The sequence below is a fragment of the Helianthus annuus genome, chromosome 7 (genome assembly GCF_002127325.2).
Source record: "Helianthus annuus cultivar XRQ/B chromosome 7, HanXRQr2.0-SUNRISE, whole genome shotgun sequence".
NCBI lineage: Eukaryota > Viridiplantae > Streptophyta > Magnoliopsida > Asterales > Asteraceae > Helianthus > Helianthus annuus.
In genome coordinates this window covers 125,073,358-125,095,214 of record NC_035439.2, presented here as the reverse complement: position 1 = coordinate 125,095,214, position 21,857 = coordinate 125,073,358, and the positions used below count along the sequence as shown (strand labels likewise).

The window sequence follows — 21,857 nt, the reverse complement described above, 5'->3', positions numbered from 1 at the left end:
ATTACAGTGATTAAGTTGATGTAATCACCAAATTACAGCCAGTATGTGGGGTATTGTGCACAGTACTACTGTTTTTATCACAATTAGGTGGGCGAACCTAAAATTAAGTGATACGTCATTCATTGGGGCAGCCAATGGTGATATGACCACTGTCACAGATCCGGTCGAGTGACAAATACTGTGGGTAGTTGGTTGATATCAGAAACATATGTAAAAGATCTTAACACTGTGAATTATAACAAATGTGTCGTTTTCAGTAAACTGAATGATTCACTCAGTATTTCCCCGCTGACAAAACCTTTTTCAAACATGTTTCAGGTGATCTACTGTAATTCAGGAAAAGTGCTGGGGAGCATTTCAAGCTTAAGATAGTGGCTCAGTATAAAATAAAGAAATATGTTTTGAAATAAAGATTTGTCAGAAAAATCTTATTATTGTAAATTATCGGGGTTTTAGCCCGAATTGTGAAATAAAAATAATCGGGAAAAATTTTTAGCTTTATAACGATCCTGATGTTAAAGAATTCCGCTACTAAAATCACATAAATAAATATCACGGGATTTCTGTCCCGCGGCTCCTGAAACGGGTCAAACCGGGTCGGGGGCCGTGACAGAAATAAGGTGGTATCAGAGCCACTGAGTTAAGCTAATTAAGTATTTAACAGATACTTAATTTTTCCTGATTACTATTATGTGATTATGTGTTTTATTAAACTGACTATTTGTTAGTTACAGTATGGGTAAGCAAAAGTTGCAAGATATCTATCTTAAATTAGATAGGTCAGTCTACGAAGAGGGAAGTTCATCCAAAACTAAATTTTCAAAACTCCCTACAATCCCTGAAGAAGGAATATTTGTGCGAAAAGCACAATATGAGAAACCGCTTTCTCCTAGAAAAAGGAGTATGATTATTAAGAAAAGTAAAGAGCAAATCCGAGAAAAGAGGATTAAAAAGGAAACCCAGGAGTTAATCAATAAATCACCTTGGGAAGATAAGCTAGATGAGAAATGGGCAAATTTGTATATGCTAGCTACTGTAGCAGAACATGCAAATCTTTAAATACCCTAAGTCTAGTAATAACACTTCTCAGTAAATAAATAAATAAATCTGAGTGTGTTCTTTCCTGTTATTTTGTACAAATAGTGTGCAATAAAACTCCGATGTTTATTTGTTAAACTTTGTTCCAAAGTTTTAACTTAGCATTTCTGTGCATTTTGCATATATGCTACACAGCATGAGCGAGATATCTGAAGCTTTTCAGAACCTCAATCTTTACCTGGTGAATATAGAAGTTTCCCAAGAGTTTACTGGATACTTTGCTGATGTGGACCAACCTGTAGAATTCCATGCTCTACCTTTGACAAAGCCAAAACGAAAGAAAAAGAAGAATTACGTGTGGGGACATCGTATCCGTAGGAAAAAGCCAGTCCCGAAACTTCCTAAAATAAACAATCCTTTAGAAATAGCAAAAGAAACTGGTAAACAGCCGGAGATGGAAATTGAAGATAAGAAAGATTCTAGGCAAATGGAGATACAGTTTGAGGAATATTCTAAAGATATAGAAATGGAAGTAGGACAAGGTTCTAGACCAACTCAGATAGAAATCGGAGAGAGCTCCAATCAAAACCAAAACCAGGAAATAACTTTTCAGGATGAGATAGATTTTCTATTGGCAGACTGTGAAACTTTTCAGCATGTCAATACGAATGTTTTTACCTATCCTAGTGAAAATCCAATCCCTATGAATTTTGCACCAGCAATCCCAGAACCAATAGTCCACGCTCAACCTATAGAAATGGAAGAATGGTGGACGAATGATTGGCAATTTCAAAATATTGTCAACGACCCTTATTCCTTCCTTCCGCAATTTGATCCAGAACCCCTACCTAATCCACCAATGAGCACTGAGAATATGGCTGAACTTCGCCATTTCGGTGAAGAGTTGATGGATGCAGGGAATAGAATCAGGGAGATAGGGGGACAGATTGTCTGGAAATATGATGAAAGGGAAATGCATTTTTAGAACAACAAATGGTGAGGGATAGGAGGATGGTAAAACTATAGTTGTGTAATAGTATAGTAAATAGTGAAATCAGTCTGTAACATAACTCCGAATAAAACTTTGTAAAATATCTGTGTGTAGTGATGCATACTATAACGGATATGAAATAGAATCGAGAAATCGATAATTTTGACTATACGTGTATTATAAATTGTCTGATTGTTTATGTATGATTACTATTTATTAAATACTAATAAAAATTATTATATATTATCAGATGGCAAATAGTGGTAATGAACCAGTAAATGAGGTTAATCAGTCGGAGCAACATCCAGGAGATCAATATATGACTAGACAAGATATTGAAAATATTGTTGCTCAAGGGATAGCCAATGCTATTCCAGCATTTGTTGCTGCTGTAAAAAGTCCAATCGAACCGCAACATATCATTCCTAGTAAACGTACTACTGAAGATAACTTCAGTAATAGTATAAACGGTGGCCATAATCATGTTAATCATGATAATGAATCCCAGCACACGCCGCTCCCTAAGAAACGGAAGGCTGCAACACCTGGTTGCACTTTCAAAGAATTCCTTGCTTTTAAACCCACTGAATTTGCAGGCAATGAAGGGGCAACTGCATCACTGCGTTGGTTAGAGAAAACCGAAGCAGTAATTGCAATAAGTAAGTGTGCCAAAGATGATCAAGTCATGTACGCATCAAATCTGTTTAAAGAAGGAGCACTCGAATGGTGGAACACTGTGTTACAAGCTAAAGGAAGAGATAGGGCTTATGCTATGACTTGGGAAGAATTTAAGAATCTCGTAGAAAGAAAATTTTGTCCTGAATATGAAAAGGAACAAATGGCAAATAAGTTCCTAACTCATCGGATGTTAGGTGTGGATTGTCGTGGTTATACTTCGACATTCTTCGAATATGCTAGAGTGGTACCTAACCTGGCTTCGCCAGAACCAGTACTCATTTCTCGCTATATTTGGGGATTAATTAGCGAAATTCGCAATATCGTTAAGGCTGCGAGACCTTGCACAATTGACGATGCAGTAGAATTAGCTAACACCTTAACTGATGAACTGATACGTACAAGAGATGAAGATAGGAAGAAGGAACTAGCTCAGAAAATTACCCAAGGATTTAGAGTGGGTAATAGTAGGAATTTCAAGAAAAGAGGAACAGGGCAATCCTCAACTTTGCCATTCTGCAAAATTTGCAAAAAGAATCATTTTGGAAAATGTAACAAACTTTGCAATTTTTGCAAAACGATAGGACATCGTGAAGAAAACTGCAGGAAGAAATCCATAATTTGTTACAATTGTGGAGAAGCCGGACATTTCAAGACAGAATGTCCTAAGTTAGCCAACACAGTAGACAACAAACCCAAAGCGACCGAAGGAGCTACTAAGAAGAATGCCAGAGCATTCCAGCTAACCACTCAAGAAGCAGAGCTCATTCCGGATGTCATCGCCGGTACGTTTCTAGTTCACAACGTTTATGCAAAAGTATTATTTGACTCTGGTGCAAACCAAAGTTTTATAAATACTTCATTCTGTCAGGCTCTTAAGTTACCCTTAACTACCGTTAGGCAGATTTTTACAGTCGAAACTGCAGATGGGAATTCAGTAAAAATCAATCAGGTTTTGCAAAAAGTAGAAATAGAACTCTCAGGTCATAAATTTGTTGCAACCCTATTGCCTATGAAATTAGCTGAATTTGATGTTGTGTTAGGAATGGATTGGTTAATAGCCAACCATGCTCAAATCATTTGTGATAGAAACTCTATAGAAATTCAATCACCTACTGGGAAAATAATCATGATTACAGGAGATAAACCTCGAAAGCCGCTGAAGTTCATATCAGTAATGAAAGTTGCTAATTATGAACGGAAACAAGGAATAGTATATATGATTTCAGTAATCATTTGTACTAAAGGAAAAGAACTTAAGGAAATTCCTGTAGTCTCAGAATACCCAGATGTATTTCCGGAAGATTTACCTGGGTTACCACCAGATAGGGAGGTAGAATTTAGGATTCATCTAATTCCAGGAACTACACCAATAGTCAAGGCACCCTATCGATTAGCTCCTACCGAAATGTTAGAATTGAAAAAGCAATTAGATGAATTACTAAGCAAAGGATTTATACAACCTAGTTCATCCCCTTGGGGTGCACCAGTGTTGTTTGTGAAAAAGAAAGATGGGTCGATGAGAATGTGTATCGATTATAGAGAGTTGAATAAGGTTACAATTAAGAATCGATACCCATTACCTAGGATTGATGATCTTTTCGATCAATTACAAGGCGCTAAATATTTTTCTAAGATAGACTTGCGCTCCGGATATCATCAATTAAAGGTTCAAGAAGAAGACATACCTAAAACTGCTTTTCGAACTAGGTATGGACATTATGAGTTTACAGTCATGCCATTTGGATTAACTAATGCACCTGCAACATTTATGGACATGATGAACAGGATCTGTAAACCATATTTGGATAAATTTGTAATTGTTTTCATAGACGATATACTTATTTATTCAAAAAGTCAGGTTGAACATTGTCAGCACTTGCATGCACTCTTAACTTTGTTAAGAAAAGAAAAGTTGTACGCTAAATTCTCAAAGTGTGAATTTTGGCTACAAGAAGTGCAATTCTTAGGACACATGGTGAATCACGAAGGTATTCACGTAGATCCTGCTAAGATAGAAGCAATTACCAATTGGAAGGTTCCGCAAACTGCAATGGAAATTAGAAGTTTTATAGGTTTAGCTGGGTATTATAGACGATTTATTAAGGATTTTTCCAAGATAGCTATACCATTAACTAAGCTAACCTGTAAAGCCACTAAGTTTGAGTGGGGACCTAAACAAGAAGAGGCCTTCAGAATCTTAAAGCAGAAATTAACCAATGCTCCAATCTTAGCCTTACCAGAAGGAACAGAAGATTTTGAGGTATATTGTGATGCTTCAAAATTAGGATACGGATGTGTGTTGATGCAACGCAAGAAGGTAATTGCGTATGCTTCCAGACAATTGAAGAAGCACGAAGAAAACTATACGACTCATGATTTAGAATTAGGAGCTATAGTTTTTGCCCTTAAGATATGGAGACATTATCTGTATGGAAGTAAGTTTACTGTTTATACAGATCATAAGAGTTTAAGGTATATATTTGGGCAAAAAGAGTTAAACATGAGGCAAAGAAGATGGATGGAAATCCTGAGTGATTACGACTGTGATATTCAATATCACGAAGGAAAGGCAAACGTAGTCGCAGATGCCTTAAGTCGTAAGTATCATGAAAAGCAAAGGCGAGTCCGTGCTCTTAGAATAAATCTACAAGTAGATTTAATGGAACAATTAAAGGAAATTCAGGAAACGGCAATCAAGAACGATGCTGAAGGAATGAAAGGTTACCTAAAAGATGTACCAATAAGATGTACCAAGATTTAAGAAAGAATTTCTGGTGGATAGGAATGAAGAAGGATATAGCCGAATACGTATCTAAGTGTCTAACTTGTTCACAAGTTAAAGCCGAACATCAGAAACCTTCAGGTCTACTACAACAGTTAGAAATGCCTGTATGGAAATGGGAACTCATAACAATGGACTTTGTTACTAAGTTACCCAAAACCAGAAAAGGTAATGATGCCATTTGGGTGATCGTAGACCGATTAACCAAATCCGCTCATTTTCTACCAATAAAGGAAACCTTTAACATGGAAAGGTTAGCCAAGTTGTACGTAGATGAAATAGTATCCTTACATGGAGTTCCACTCTCCATTGTATCGGATAGAGATAGTCGTTTCACTTCCCGTTTCTGGACAAGTTTCCAAGAATCAATGGGAACCCGACTCAATTTAAGTACTGCATATCATCCACAAACAGACGGACAAAGTGAAAGGACGATCCAAACTCTAGAAGACATGCTCCGAGCATGTGTAATTGACTTTGGTGGTAATTGGGATAACCATTTACCATTAATCGAATTCTCCTATAATAATAGTTATCACTCAAGCATTGAAGCCGCTCCATTCGAAGCACTGTATGGACGCAAGTGTAGAACTCCAGTATGTTGGGCAGAAATAGGAGAAAGTCAATTATCAGGTCCAGAAATCGTGCAAGAAACCACTGACAAGATAACACAAATCAAGGAAAGACTAAAGACGGCTCGAGATCGCCAGAAGAGCTATGCAGACAATCGCCGCAAGCCACTCGAATTCCATATAGGAGACAAAGTACTTTTGAAAGTATCTCATTGGAAAGGAGTAGTACGATTTGATAAGAAAGGAAAACTGAGTCCAAGATATGTTGGACCATTCCCAGTGATTCAACGAATCGGACCAGTTGCTTATCGCTTACAACTACCAGAAGAACTAGCTGGAGTACATGATGTATTTCATGTATCCAATCTTAAGAAATGTCTATCAGACGAATCCCTGGTAGTACCTCTTCAAGACGTAGAGGTAAATGAAAAGCTGAAATTCCTAGAGAAACCTTTACAAATAGAAGATAAGAAAATCAAGTTTCTCAAACACAAGCGACTAGTACTGGTGAAAGTCAAATGGAATTCAAAGAGAGGACCAGAATATACTTGGGAACTGGAGTCAGAAATGAAGCGGAAATACCCTCATCTATTTCAATAAATCTCGAGGACGAGATTTTCTTAAGGTGGGGAGGATATAACAACTCTTATTAAAATTAATAATTAGAATGATAATTAGTCAATAAAGAAACCCTAATTGAGACACCCAAGTAATTCTGCACTAACCCTAAAATTTTCGGAACAATCAGAATCAGGATCAGGGCCCCTAAAACTCAGGGGGGGTAAACCCTAGTTGATAATTATCTTAAAATCGCGTTGTACAGATTGAAATTCAAATTTTTGGTGATTCATGCAAGCTAGTCCCGAAACCAACTAGCCTAGGTATATAGACTGCACCCTTTACGGACCGTAAAGGGAAAAGCCATACGGTCCGTAAGGGAGTCCCAAATTTCACTATAAATAGCAGACATTGGCAGTAGCCTTTAGAAGTTGAAACGATGTTAATACGCTCTGTGTACGTCGAGATAGATCAGTTATACTACAATTAAACACACACTGCACTCGAATCGCTGCCGCAAAACAGGGTAAATTACTCGATCGCTATTACGATTCATTTTCCGAGATCAATATATCCAAAGAATGTTTAAGTGCCGCCCACATTGGGTTATACTTTGTCGTTCGTCGTTAAATCGATGAATGTTTAAGTATTGCACTTTGTCGTTCATTGTGAGAATTTGATTTCGTGAGTTATCGTGACTGCTGTATTGATCACTAACCCAGTTTTGTGTGCATTATTATTGAAATTAGGTTGACCAGGCTAAATCATATTCTATCCGTATTAAATCTGCAATGTGAGTCATTCTCTTTTTATCAACTGTTTTACAATACTCCAAATTATTTTCAGAATTATAATTACAGTGATTAAGTTGATGTAATCACCAAATTACAGCCAGTATGTGGGGTATTGTGCACAGTACTACTGTTTTTATCACAATTAGGTGGGCGAACCTAAAATTAAGTGATACGTCATTCATTGGGGCAGCCAATGGTGATATGACCACTGTTACAGATCCGAACGAGTGACAAATACTGTGGGTAGTTGGTTGATATCAGAAACATATGTAAAAGATCTTAACACTGTGAATTATAACAAATGTGTCGTTTTCAGTAAACTGAATGATTCACTCAGTATTTCCCCGCTGGCAAAACCTTTTTCAAACATGTTTCAGGTGATCTACTGTAATTCAGGAAAAGTGTCGGGGAGCATTTCAAGCTTAAGATAGTGGCTCAGTATAAAATAAAGAAATATGTTTTGAAATAAAGATTTGTTAGAAAAATCTTATTATTGTAAATTATCGGGGTTTTAGCCCGAATTGTGAAATAAAAATAATCGGGAAAATTTTTTAGCTTTATAACGATCCTGATGTTAAAGAATTCCGCTGCTAAAATCACATAAATAAATATCACGGGATTTCTGTCCCACGGCTCCTGAAACGGGTCAAACCGGGTCGGGGGCCGTGACACTTTAATTGATCAATCGATATTGCTTCAGTACAATTTGGACATGTTGGACTTGACAATTCATTTGAAATCGCTTGGCGGGCTGAATGCTATATATTGCTTCCTAATAAATAAAATGATGTTTGTTCATACATGCCTTTCTGATAGATTGTATACTACAACTTTCCGATAGACGTACACTACAACTTTATAATTAACGCACCATTAAGGAATTAGGTTTGACTAAAATTTATATTGACATTTCTATGATTGATTGTTCATTTGTGGCTAAATAAGTGTACTGCTTTTTCAATAAATATGGTGTTCCTTAAGAGTTTGGTATTTTGCTTGTTTGAATACCTTTTTAGTCTGTGTTTAATAGATAAATTGGTTATTATCCACATGGCTTCACAAGATATAAAAGGAAATGTCATTTACGCAAAATTAATTATACAAACAATTTGTTTCGAAATCGTCTATGAAGTCAGTATGTTGGTTAGCATGTAATTACTTATACCTAGAATTCATTTGATACATTCGGATTAAAAAATTCCTTTCACATTTCAAATGAGGCAATTTCCATTAGCTATATGTTTTGTCACACCCCAACCGATGGCGGAAATATCGGAGTGAGACGAATGAGATTGCTCGAGACTTCATAACACTAATTGCGACAATAATTATAACAAAACGGATTTCATTTCATAGCAACATTGTTACGATACAGTACACAGAATTTCAAATTACAACATTGTTTCAAAATACAACATCAAGACAATAATCAAAATACAACATTGTTTCAAAATGATACATCAAACACAACGTCCTAATCTAGTATTACAAGGCGTGTATAAAAGAATATACAGACGGTTGTAAGAAAGGATCCACAGGCGGATCTAAATCAAATACAAAACATGTTCAACAGACATAAGGCATTACGGACTTGCAAGATCCTCTATTTAACGCTCAGAAGCTCCCAGCCTAGTACGTGTAGTTCCTGTCACTTAGTCTTTTGAAAATACGTCAGTTTACACTGGTAAATACAATTAACCGACTCTTTTGAAAACATTTATGAAAAATTGGTTTAGATGCAAAAGGTACAAATATTCTTTTGTAACTTGGGACAATTATATACACTACTACAAAACTGAGCTTTAGACGGGGTGAAATAAGTTTTAAGACGGTGTTTTCAACACCGTCTTAAACCACACTGGTTTAAAATCAACTCTTATTAGACGGTGTTCTATTTGAACACCGGCTTAAAATCAACTCTTATTAGACGGTGTTCTATTTGAACACCGGCTTAAAATCAACTCTTATTAGACGGTGTTCGGTGTTCTATAGAACACCGGCTTAAACTTTGTGAACCCCGTCTTTTAATATCAAAACATTTATAGGTGAACCCCGTCTTTTAATACCATTTTAACACCGTCTTATAATGTGCTGAAAAAAATACATTTACTGAATCCGTATTTTTCAAAAATACATTTGCTGGAAAAAAAAATACATCAACCTTATATACACCAATGGAACATTTTCAAATCAAACCAAAACAATACACATTCAAATCCACAATAAACCCGTAGACATCCAATTCGGAAATAAACCCGTCAAATTACAATCATTTGTGAATACAAAACAAACTACACATAAGCTAAACTAACGAAATACCTAACTCGCTAAAAAACTTCGGCATCAACGTCATCAACAAAACATTATTTCATTATCTGTAGTCTCTCTTGTGTCGTGCCACATCTAAAATAAAAGTAGATAGAAAGAGTTATTATAAATATTATAGAATAAATCTAAAGGCAAAGAGAAAAATCGATAACAACATCGGCAATAAAGCTATGTATATATTTACATGTTATATACATCTAAACCTTCTAAGTTTAAAAAAAAATAAACAGTTAAGTAATAAATTGATAAACAAGTATATTTTACTTACTTCATCGGAAAATTGGCTTTGATACAAATTGACAAAGTCATGTAAGGGATGTAATAAATTGATAAACATATGTTGGAGAACCATGTAGCCGCATTCCCATCCACCCTTTTTGTTGCTTACACTGTAATAAATTAACATTATTATTTAAAAGTAACGAAATTCAAACAATTTAGAAATAGCAAACACATATACATCAACCATTGTGTAGTTGAACTCGGATCCTAACTCGGATCATTTGAGTTCTTTACAAGTGTATAAGGCCATCCGTAGTCATAAAGCCCCTTGTGGGGCGTTATGCGACACGTGTCGTGCCACGTCACACAGGGGCTTTATGGGGCGTTATATCGCTAGAGCCCGTAGTCATAAAACCCCTGCCTATCATTACCTAATTATTAATTTTCAATTTTATTAATTAATTAAAAAAACACTTGTTTTTTTTATTGGTCCATTTTTTAAATCATCCCCCCATCACGGCGCCATATATATAGTGTTCCCCCCATTTTTTGGCCTCATAACGCCCTTCGTCATGGTGTTGTGGGCCCCATTGGGGCTTTATAGGGGCACATAGCGCCCCACTACACAGGCTCTAACCTCCAAACATCTAAGTATAAGTATCTACAAAGTACGAAAGTGGTCACAAAAGCATATTTCCTCAAAGTTAACCATAAGATCTAACTTCTAGTGAGATGAAACAAAACCCATTTGGACTCTACCAGCATGTGTAAAGATTACATAAAAGATGTATAATATATTATAAAATATGTATACCCAAAAGGATTAAAAGATTGGATCGCACCTGAACACCAACAGAGGAGTATATTGTGTGATTCAGTTTCCAATGACCGGGTTCATGAGCAATCACAGCAACAATTTCCTCCTCATTTGTGCACTGCATATATCATATCATGTTAACAAAAAAAATAACGAATTTATGACCTTGGTTTAAAAAAGCGCGCCTTAAGCGCGCTTAAGCGCAAAGCGACCCTAGGCGCAAAGAGCTGCGCCTTGTGTGACATAAAGCGAGCTATGTACAGAAAGCGCACAAAAAGCGAGCTTTTTTGGAGAAAAAATCCCACTGAGGCGTGTGCTTTTTTGTACAGAAGGTGTTTTTGTGACTTAAAGTGTTATACATGCAGCTAAACTGGTTGTACATTATATGTTTTATACATTAAATCATATATAAACCTTATTTATCACTATATTTTGGGTAAGGGATGCTAAAAGCCTATAGGATATATATATATATATATATATATATATATATATATATATATATATATATAAAATATACATATATAAGCACTTTGCGCCTCACGTACGAAAAGCCCACCGCTTTTGCTATTTGCGCTTAGCGCTTTGATTTTAGACCTTGTCGCTTTTGTGCGCTTCACGCTTTGATAAACCAAGTTTATGACAAAGTATTTGAAGCAGATTAGCAGAAAGTATAGATGGATCTGAAGTTTATGCAACAACATACACCGATACAATGACAAGTTTGTAGCAGAAACATATAAAAAACAAATTAACCAAATACAAAAAAAATGTTTTGACCCAGTGTTGTTACTAGTGCGTTATTTGTTAGCTCCTATGACTTTTCCATAAACCAAATTTTATCAAATAAATAATACTATGACTTTTCCATAAACGAAATTTTATCACATAAATAATAAAGTACATAAGAAACTTACATGCTGAATGAAAGGCCAGTGGATTCCACAATATCACCTAATTTCAGAGCCCAATTAAAAGATATGATTAAAATTGTTAAGAAACTACAAATCTATTGAAGCATAAAGAATTATAGAGATTAGATAACTGATTAAACGAACCACCTTCCAAAGCCTAGGCAGAACACCAAAGAGCAAAGCAGCTGAGTCCATTATTATTGTTACAAACTGCTTAACGATCAACCCTAAACTATTAAATTATCATATCATATCAATGTGCTTAAACCTTGAAACTTATAAAAGCAAAAACAAATTTGACATGAACTGAGATTCTACAAGAGTTATGATGATACCTTCACCGGAAAAGATGTCGTCGCTGACGAAGATACCGGCGGAGGGTGGGGGTTTGTGGCGGAGGAGATGACAGAGACGCGCAGACGGTGGCGGGTTTATGGTGGAGGAGACGGCGGAGGCCCGAGTGGTGCGGCTGGAGGGGCAGCGAGTAGAAGGGGAATGGAGGCTAGGTTTTTCTGTTTTCTAAGATAGAATGAGTATTTAAGACGGTGTTCAAAACACCGTCTATAAAGAGCGCATATATTAGCATAAGACGGTGTTTAAAGGGAACACTGTCTAAAAGGTGAGAAAGAATTGATTTTAAGACGGGGTTTAAGCAGAACACCGTCTAAAAGGTAAGGAATTGATTTTAAGACGGGGTTTAAGCATAAGACGGGGTTATATGAAATTTTGATGAATATTTTAATTGGATTGGCACAACGGCCATGTGAGGAATTGATTTTAAGACGGGGTTATTATTATAACACCGTCTAAAAAGATCTTGAACACCGTCTAATGCTTCTTATTGTAGTAGTGATAAAATAATCTTGTATACAGATTTACATGTTTGTCATACATGTAGAGCCCGGTATAGAAGCCGAGACATGATTAACCAACACACCACTAATATAAACCCACAAGGAGTTATCCCCAATAATGTGGGTATATCTTTTTACATACGCAACTGTCAGGTATATGCCTACACCCCGTTGTTTATGTTATCAAACAAAACGGATTAAAACGGGTTATGTAATTTATTAATCACAATCCTATTAAATGATTCCATACCCGATCAAGCGGTAATATTTTACCGTATCCCAAGCCCGTATAAGGGAAAATAAGTTAAAAGTATTTACCTGAGCTTTAAAATGCGAGATTTATCTACTCAGCCATACAATCTAATCAAACTAGTGCAAGTAGCTTTTACCTGGGCTCCTAATCTGGAACGAAGGTTTTATTAACCTATTAGATTACTAACGGGTCTTATTTAAGTTGTAAACTTAGACCGATTAGTTCTTACAAAGCTTTCTGATCACACAAGAGAGTGTTTGCAAGAAAAATGGCGAGTTAAAGTGAAGGAATAGTGTGTCTATTTATAGATTAGGGTGAAAATTAGGGTTTCCGAAGTTTTCGAGTGGGTTCGTACGAACCGACGTTTGGAACGGATCTGCAGGTTCGTGCGAACCTACTTTTTTCAAAGTTTCGAGTTTCAAGTTTGATCGTTTTACGTGTTTTAATCGGTCTTTCGAGTATCAAGCATTAATGTGTAACAAAGAATCAAGAATTACGTATAATATAGCGTTCAAAATGTGAATTATGAATACAAGTTTGCACATAAGTCTAACATGAATATGGTTAAAAAGCTTGTGTTTTCATTATGATCAATCGTCTCGGATTACAAGTTGAAACGAAATAGAATACAACAAGAGTATAAGTGTCTAAAAATGGAAAGTACAACAATGCTTGCAAAATCGGGTAAGTACAAATATGCGAAGCGTTGCACAGAAAAAGGGAGTTCGAGTATACTCACGGTTTTGCTATCTTCTTAGTTAATCCCGCGAGCGAATAGTTGATGACCAGCACAGGATCATTGTACGTCGCTTTATCAAGAGTAAAAACCAGAGATGGAGTCATTTCTTTCAATTCACTATGATTTAATATTTACGTTAGTAATTGAACATTTCTTCCATTAAAAAATTATGTCAACAATGTTAAATAATACATTTTATTGTGAGGTCACCCGTGTAACACACAGGAACTTAAACAAGTTACAATATGTAAGAACTTATAATATGATTATCATTGGTGTAAGGAGAATGAGAAGAAATCGGTGAAAATAAAAGGTTAAGGCCCGTGTTTGACACTTGGTTTTATGCTTGAAAATTACAAGTAACTCCTCACTATTAAACTCATGAGGTATGTCCAATTAAACGTATTAAGTACAAGTTTATTCGTTTAATGTTTTAGTTTCAACGGAGGTAATAAACATCTCAATAGCTTATTTGGTTAGTTTCTATTTCAACTCCTATATGCAGCAAGAAATGATTAGCACTAACTGGCGCACCAGTTGTGGGAATTGAGCAGCAGACACAACTGCTACACAGTTGCACGTCATATAGGCGTAAACATTCACACATTGCAAAGTGCAATGTGTTATCAAAGCGCCACATTCCGCCATCGCCCATTCCACGAACGCGCTTGTGTGTGAGACTTAGGGCGCTTTCACCCTTTAGGATCCCCTCTTATGCAGCCTTCTAGAAAAACAATAAACAAGGAGTGCTCATTCTATAAACCACTCAAAAGTGTCACACCCCAACCGATGGCGGAATCATCGGGGCGCGGCACTAGGCGAATCAGATTGCTCAAGAGAATCCATAACAACTATATTGCGATAATAATTATTACATTTGTTATCCCATACTAACAACATTACAATCACATAAGTTATCACAGATTTCTTGTCCTCTCGAACAATACAAATCCGACAACCTAGATTTTATGTGGGTTTCTAGACTTCCTAGCTTGATTTGATGTAGACTTCGACTTATATACCTGCAACATATGTTGAAAATAACGTCAGTACGAAGGGTACTGGCGAGTATACAAGTTTTGATAGTAACATAATAGATAAAAATAAGTGCTGCGAATTCCTATATACATAACGAGATACACACAACATACGCACTACAAGACTAATGCTCCAGCTTTGTCTCTACGGCTTAGATTCTCGATTGCTCGAACACCTAAACTAGACCCCGTCGGGTGCTACAGATCCATACTAGTTAAGGCGGGACTCCGCGAGTAAAAGTCCTAGCTCATACATACTAGCATCACGTGTAACTATGCATAAGTCATTCGCAAGTGATAGATTGATTGATTGATTGAACACATTCGTTTTGCTTGATTGATTGAACACATTCGAATTGCTTGATTCATTGTAAACGTATGTTACACCCAAAATATGATTAAAAAGGGATTCGAGTATACTCACAGTCGGTGTTTAACTAGTAAACACAACTTGGTTGGATTGAGGGGTGCACGTCTGAAATTACCCTGATTACAGTTCGATAGCGTAAGCGTTGGATAGCGTGTTAAGAAGTTGGGCAGCAATCTGGTCGGAAAGGCTGCTGTTCGATCGGATGGGCTGTCCGATCGGCTAGCATGTCCGATCGGCTAGCATGTCCGATCGGCTAGCCTGTCCGATCGAATGGGCTGTCCGATCGGCTTGCATGACCGATCGACTAGCCTGTTCGATCGGCTAGCCTGTTCGACCAGTTAGCCTGTTCGTTCAGCAGGTTTTTAACTAAGTTTCGAAGGTTTTTCGGTGGTTTTGACTGAGACGGTGTGCTTTCGTGCTAAACAACTGAAATTCCAACATTTCCGACTTGTTCTGATAGCCGGGAATCACCCCGTTCCATCAGGTTTTGGCCGGTTTTTGACGGTTTTCCCTTGTAAATCCTGAAAATCACCCATTCTTGATTAGAAATCAGATCTTGAACCAACTCAACACTAAGAATGAGTAGAAAAGTCGGTACAACTCCGATTCCTTCGGTTTTTAAGTGCATTGAGTGTAAAAGAGTTGAAGGAAGGTTGGAAATCCATCTTTCAGTCCTTTCACACATGATTGAATGCAGATTTGTACAAAAAACATTGTTAAATCTTGTGAAAATCCTCCAGATCTAAGTTGTTCTTGGTGAAATGAGGCCAAAACATAAAGTTCATATGAACACCATGATGACATCATCTTAGAACACCTCAAATCCGCTGATTTCACGGTTAAAAATTAGAATTTGAAAGATAGAAAGATGTAGGATTGCGTTTTGATCAAGAAAGTACAAGATTTGGGTTGAAAACTTACAAGAATCGCGAGGAATCGAGAGAAAAAGAGGCAAAAACGTCCTGGCCGGTCGATAGCTGTCACTTCACTGTTCAAGTGAAGTGAATGGTTATTTATAGGCAAGGAGGAAGAAAGGGAGGGAAAGTGTAACACCCCAAAAATGAAAAATAAATAATTTATTGATTAACTTAATTAGTTAAGTTTAGTAAAAATAAGGAAAAGGTTTGAAAAGAGTAAAGTAATGTGTCGAATGACACGAATGAATGATGAAAGTTTAAAAGCGAGTAAAGTTTAAATTGTAAGAATGCGAATGAAGTAAATACGGACTAATGAACTACGATGTATTGAAAGCTTGTGAATTATAATTTAAGTTCTCGTACTTCTCAGAAATGCCCGTTTTATGTTCTTGTCAAGTTATTAGAAGATATAATAAGTTATGTAAAGTTATGTAGATCGTTAGCGATAAAGTAAAATTTATAAAAGTCGAATGTAAAGTATGGAATGGCATGAAATGAATGACGAATGAATAAAGTGGAGTTGGAAACGTATGATAATGAATAATGAAGGAAGTAATGTAGACTAAAGTACTTGAATATGTGAAGGAACCTGAATTGTTAATAAATGAATAAAAAAATGAAATGAAAATGATGAGATTAGTGGTGAAAATAATTTGAAGAATGTGAGTTAGATGGAATTCGTATGAGAATTCGGATAAATGTATGCTTTGATCAGAATTATGCATTACAGGCTAGTACCCTGTGTTTGGAATGGTGTGATACTTATGTGTATATAATGGTTTGCTTTAGTATGATTAAGAGGCGAATATGTGCTAAATGTGAATCATACGAGCTTATTAGTAAAGGATATGTTGAAATTATGTTATATAGTTGCTTCGAATGAAATTTGCTATTTGTAGAATCATGGAGCATTAGCATATGAAAGTACGTGTATGTGAATATATATGTGTATTGTTTAGAGGATCACGTAAATTGCACATGTCATACAATACGAGTATGAAATGCATAGGATATTATTATTATGACCTACCATATTTAGGTGAATACATGTTTAAAAGTTTAAAGTGTGTAAACGAGACAGTTGACTTTCTGAAAGTCAACAATATAGGGATATCATGGGATGGCCATTAGACACAATAGTTGAAGTAAAGAGTTGTTGTGTTATGTACTAGATGAATTATGTGTTATGCTTGATGATAGTTTAGTTGTATGGAATTGAAATGAGATAACTATTAATGAATGTCTCATTTATATGAAATTCTACTAACGAAAGTCGATTAACGTATGAATAGAAAGAAAGTGAACAACCGTATGTATGCTCACATAAGCTAATAATATTACGAACGTAATGATATGTAAGGATGGAAATCTTGTCAATTGACTTGAGCAGGGATGGCAAAACGGGTTAAGAGGAAGTAATAAGGTAAGCATGAACATGGACGCTAAAGGAAGGTGAATTCGCAATCACTTCTAATTTATTTACATGAAGATGTATACGTGTTTGAATATTTGAAATTAAGTGGAACGTATAAATAAATGAGAACTTGGTAATGTTAATGAAAGGTATGGAAAGGATATTAGTTCAGAGGTTAGCTAAAGACGTTTTGTAAGTATGTTCCGTTGCATACAAAACTTTACTTAAATTTTTGTTAATAATCACGAAATACAACCCTTGTTATAATGATTATGGTGTTTAGTAAGTAGATGGCAAATCCCTTGCGGATTTGGTTATGTTAACGAAGGTTATAACAAGTTATGCAAATCGACCGGTTCGAGTTGAACAAGTCGAGTAAGAATAAGATGTCATCCGTTTAGAATGGGTGGTCATGAATGCGATTACGAATGTATGAAGTTCAATCCGTTATACGGATAGAACGAAAGATTTATGTTGAAAGCAATTAACCCGATGTTATCGGGTCGTAAGTGGTATGCTTGAATCTCATTATGAGAGTATATGCCATACCCATTTAATTGGGTAATCGAATGCGTAAGAGAAATGAAAGTATATAAACGAATGGAAGGTAATAAATTAAAAGCTCGAATCCGTAAGTGAAGACGGATTAAACAAGTAAGAATAAAAACTAAGTACCAAACTCAAATAAGTCATATGGGTCAAGTGGTGATCGCCATTTGAACCCGGTATTTAATGTTCGATTTGTCAAGTTTATTACTTATAGGTGAGCATAATGTATGGGCATGCGTTGTCACAGTTTGGAAAGTATTAACCGTCGCAAAGTATGAATAACGAGTCAAGGGATTTGACCCGCGCCAAGTACGTATAAAAAGATTATATATATATATATATATATATATATATATATATATTATATATAGAAGCCTAGGGCTCGACTAGAGAATGATGTGTTAGAATAGGATAACTGATACCCATACGTAAGAATGTATTTACAATTAAACTTCCGAAAAGTCAAACGAAGTAAATTAAGTTCTTGCAATTATGCAAGCACAAGGTACGAACGTGTGCCTCATTACGACCACGATAAGTAAGGGGGGTGTTAGTCTGACCTTGAAAGTTCAAACTGCGAAAGTTGACGAAATAGCCAATAAAATGAAAGGATAGTATGTAAGAAATGGAATGTATGATATGTTTTAGCTTGTACGTAAGAAAATTGTGAAAGAGGCAATAGGCGAACAAACACCCTGTAGGACGCAATTATAAAAGGTTATGTGCTAACTATTTATTTATAGATAAATATGATGGAATTCTTAGTGAGATGATAGTAATGAAGCTAGTGGAAGGATGCTCACGAGTGGGAGCATATTTCATGAATGAATGAGCCCAATTCTGGTACGGAAGGTACATATAAAGAAGCGGATCGATCCGGCACACGGATAACTGACTTATGCATTGAAGGCGAGGTTAGTAAAATGTTTAATTCTTGATTAATGATTAAGAATCCGTAGATTTATTTGTAAGTGTGAACAAAATGAATGGTAGAATAATCATGGTATGGTATACAATGAACGACCTGTAATGGTCAGTGTGAGAAGGTATGAATGTCATTAAGAGGGAGACCTAAAGGCCTTAAATGAAAGTTTGAGCTGAATTGGTTAAACGCTCGTATGGTGCTCGTACACAACATACCTAGTTGTTATCATAAGTAGTTCATGCAAGAAGCTAATAATAAGATGTGTGAAGGATTAAATTTGAGGCTAAACTCAAACTTGTAATTAGTTCCAGTGACGGTAGTAACCGTAAAATGATGCCTTATACTCGTATTAAGTATGAAACTGATTACAATAATGTATTATATCGTGCATGATTCGTGTGCGGAATGAAATAAATTGATTTATTTATATTAGTAAATGTATGAATATGTTACGCTTATTTAGAAAGATAGAAACAAGCCGTAAGCATAAGCTTGTACGACCAATAGTATACATTTGGAATAAATTTCAATGAACGAACCGCTAGTGATGATGTATGCTAGGAACTAGCATTATAAAGTGAAAACGACACTAATAAGAGCTCCGGATCAGATTCTGACTTATATGTGATTATGAAAGTAATTTACTTGATTTAAGAACGGAGGGACAATGCGTACAAATACATTTATGCATGAATGAAACTCTTGCCAAGATCCCGAATGCATCTATGTTGTATTAAGCATCGTGAATGAATAGATGAAAAAGTAAGAGTAGAAGTGGTCTAGTTGGAATGAGAAAGGTTTCGGGGACGAAACCTCCTTTAACGGGGGTAGACTTGTAACACCCAAAAAATGAAAAATTAATAATTTATTGATTAACTTAATTAGTTAAGTTTAGTAAAAATAAGGAAAAGGTTTGAAAAGAGTAAAGATATGTAAAATGTCAACAAAGGAATAAAAGGAGGGCTGAATGTGTAAAACTCCTAATAAAACTAACATAAAAAAAACAAAACAAAACCCAGTATATTGGGTGTGTGGGTTGCGTGAAGAGCAGGGGGAAGGAAAACCCATCTTCTTCAAACCCTACTTCAAGAAATCTCAAAAATTGAAGTGTTGTAAATCAAGAATCAGTTGCATGAACCCAAAAACTCCTTAATCTAAGTCCATTCAACAAGAAGGGTAAGTTGATTTCATGTTTTGATTATTATTTTTCTTAGTGGGTGATGAGCAAATTGTGAAGTAGTATGAAATTAGATTGAAGATGAATTAGTACCATCTTGTAGGAAGAGAATCTTGCATGAAATTGAAAAGATTGAATGATTTGAGTAAAACCCATTTTTATGTTAGAAGTAAGATGAAACAAATGATTATAGGATAGTGGGAAATTATGAGAAATTGAAGTATGATTTCATAAACACTAGAGTGTTATTAGTTAAATTTGAATGTTGATTGTGAAGCTATGTGACATGAAGTTAAATTGATCAATGGAATGTAAAACTAGTAAGTTATGCATAAAATCATTGTACATAATGCTAAATGTGTTGTACGCACACCACATGTTCGACTAAATGCTTGAATGATAAGTATTGTGATTATTGGGTGAAATATGAGGTCTTAATTACTTAATGAAATATGTTAAGGAATGTAATGGATATGTGAAAGAGATAATCTTGTAAGTAATGAATGAAAGTGTTGGGCTAAATGAATGAATGCGTTAATGTAGGCGTGAAAGAAGAAGGCTCAAACACTAAGAGAACGGGAGACTCTCAAGATCGAGGTACGTTCGTGTACACCATATTCTCTTATGTTGTCATATGTATGCAATTTCAATTGTATTGTGTTATATGTTAGAATTATGGTATTTAAATTTTTGGTTATTTGGAAGTAAAAAGTAAGATCTGTCATATACGGATCGTGAGAAATGAATAAGTTATGAAGGATAACGCATCATAACTGGTTCGTTCTAGTCGAACCGGGTATGGGAAGTTAAGTATGAACGAATGAAAGTTTACTCGATCCGTCTTTCTCGGGTCGGAGTATGAGGTAAGAATGTAAAGAATATGTTTGTTCGTTATGAACGAATCGAAATGGAAGTTATGTTAATGATACTAGTACCCACCATTAGCGGGTATGTTAAAAAAAGTATGCTTAATCTCAGCTTTGAGGCAAGTATGTAATGAACCGTTTAACGGTTAGTAAAGTAATCGAATGATGTAAAATCGTGAAAGAGATGAATCGGTTCATTAATTGATTGTGTTAGTGATGAAATACTAACTTATGTGTTTATGTTGAATGTAGGTAAATCCTCAATCTAGGCGGTTGGACGATATGGAATGAGCACACTTGATCTACGCCCACTACACACTTCCGTCATAAGTTAATATAACGTGGTCTAAACTTTTGGTCTTATGTACTTTAAGTTGTGTAGAATGTTGATGTCTTAATGGTTTGGTTAAAACTTATTAGTGCAAGTATTGTCGTAAACAACTTAAACGTTCTGTTTTGGGTTTTTGTCAAGTATGTTTTATGTTGAAATGGTTTACCGTATAAAGCAGGTGTTAGTAGTCTATTTACGTACGGGTCATGCCAAAATTTCTAACATCTATTAACCATGTTAAGATCTTTTGAGAATGATAAGTTAGGGCATTTCAGAAAGGAAGGCCGTTCGATCGGCTGGCCGAACCGTTCGGCTGGCCTGTCCGATCGGCTGGCCCAACCGATTGGCTGGCCTGGCCGTTCGGCCGGCCCAGCCTATCGACTGGTCCTTCGTCGTTTCGTTTCGGCGTTGCGATAGTTTTGTCCGTACATAAACTTGTATTTATTTATTATCATCATTATTATTATACATCAGTACACGTTAACACTTTTCGATTTCGATTTTAATTGATTTGATTCGATTCGATTAACTTCACCAACACCACAGCTATTATCATTACTTATTATGATTATAGATATATATATAGGTCCATACGTAATTATCCATATTTTGATTCACCTTGCGATAATCGGGTTGCGCGTGACCTCGAGTGCGCTTTCGAATATTGCGACGCATCACGGCCATCAAGGAGGGTAGTATCGGTCCTCTCTTGATGTCACCGCGAGCGTTGG

General features: G+C 35.9%; 2 long non-coding RNA genes across 3 annotated transcripts; one reads left to right on the top strand and one right to left on the bottom strand.

Moving 5' to 3' along the window:
• Positions 1 to 9,608: 9,608 nt before the first annotated feature.
• Positions 9,609 to 12,201, bottom strand: LOC118480412. Of its 2 annotated transcripts, XR_004862608.1 has the most exons (6): positions 12,030 to 12,201; positions 11,842 to 11,926; positions 11,698 to 11,734; positions 10,806 to 10,898; positions 10,010 to 10,130; positions 9,609 to 9,816 (listed from the first exon to the last, which is right to left on the bottom strand). It is a non-coding gene; the product is annotated as an uncharacterized LOC118480412 (long non-coding RNA). The 2 variants fall into 2 exon arrangements; XR_004862609.1 differs by lacking the exon at positions 11,842 to 11,926.
• Positions 12,202 to 19,798: 7,597 nt separating this feature from the next.
• Positions 19,799 to 21,247, top strand: LOC110867300. Its single transcript, XR_002551500.2, has 3 exons — positions 19,799 to 19,928; positions 20,473 to 20,526; positions 21,048 to 21,247. It is a non-coding gene; the product is annotated as an uncharacterized LOC110867300 (long non-coding RNA).
• The last annotated feature ends 610 nt before the right edge of the window (positions 21,248 to 21,857 follow it).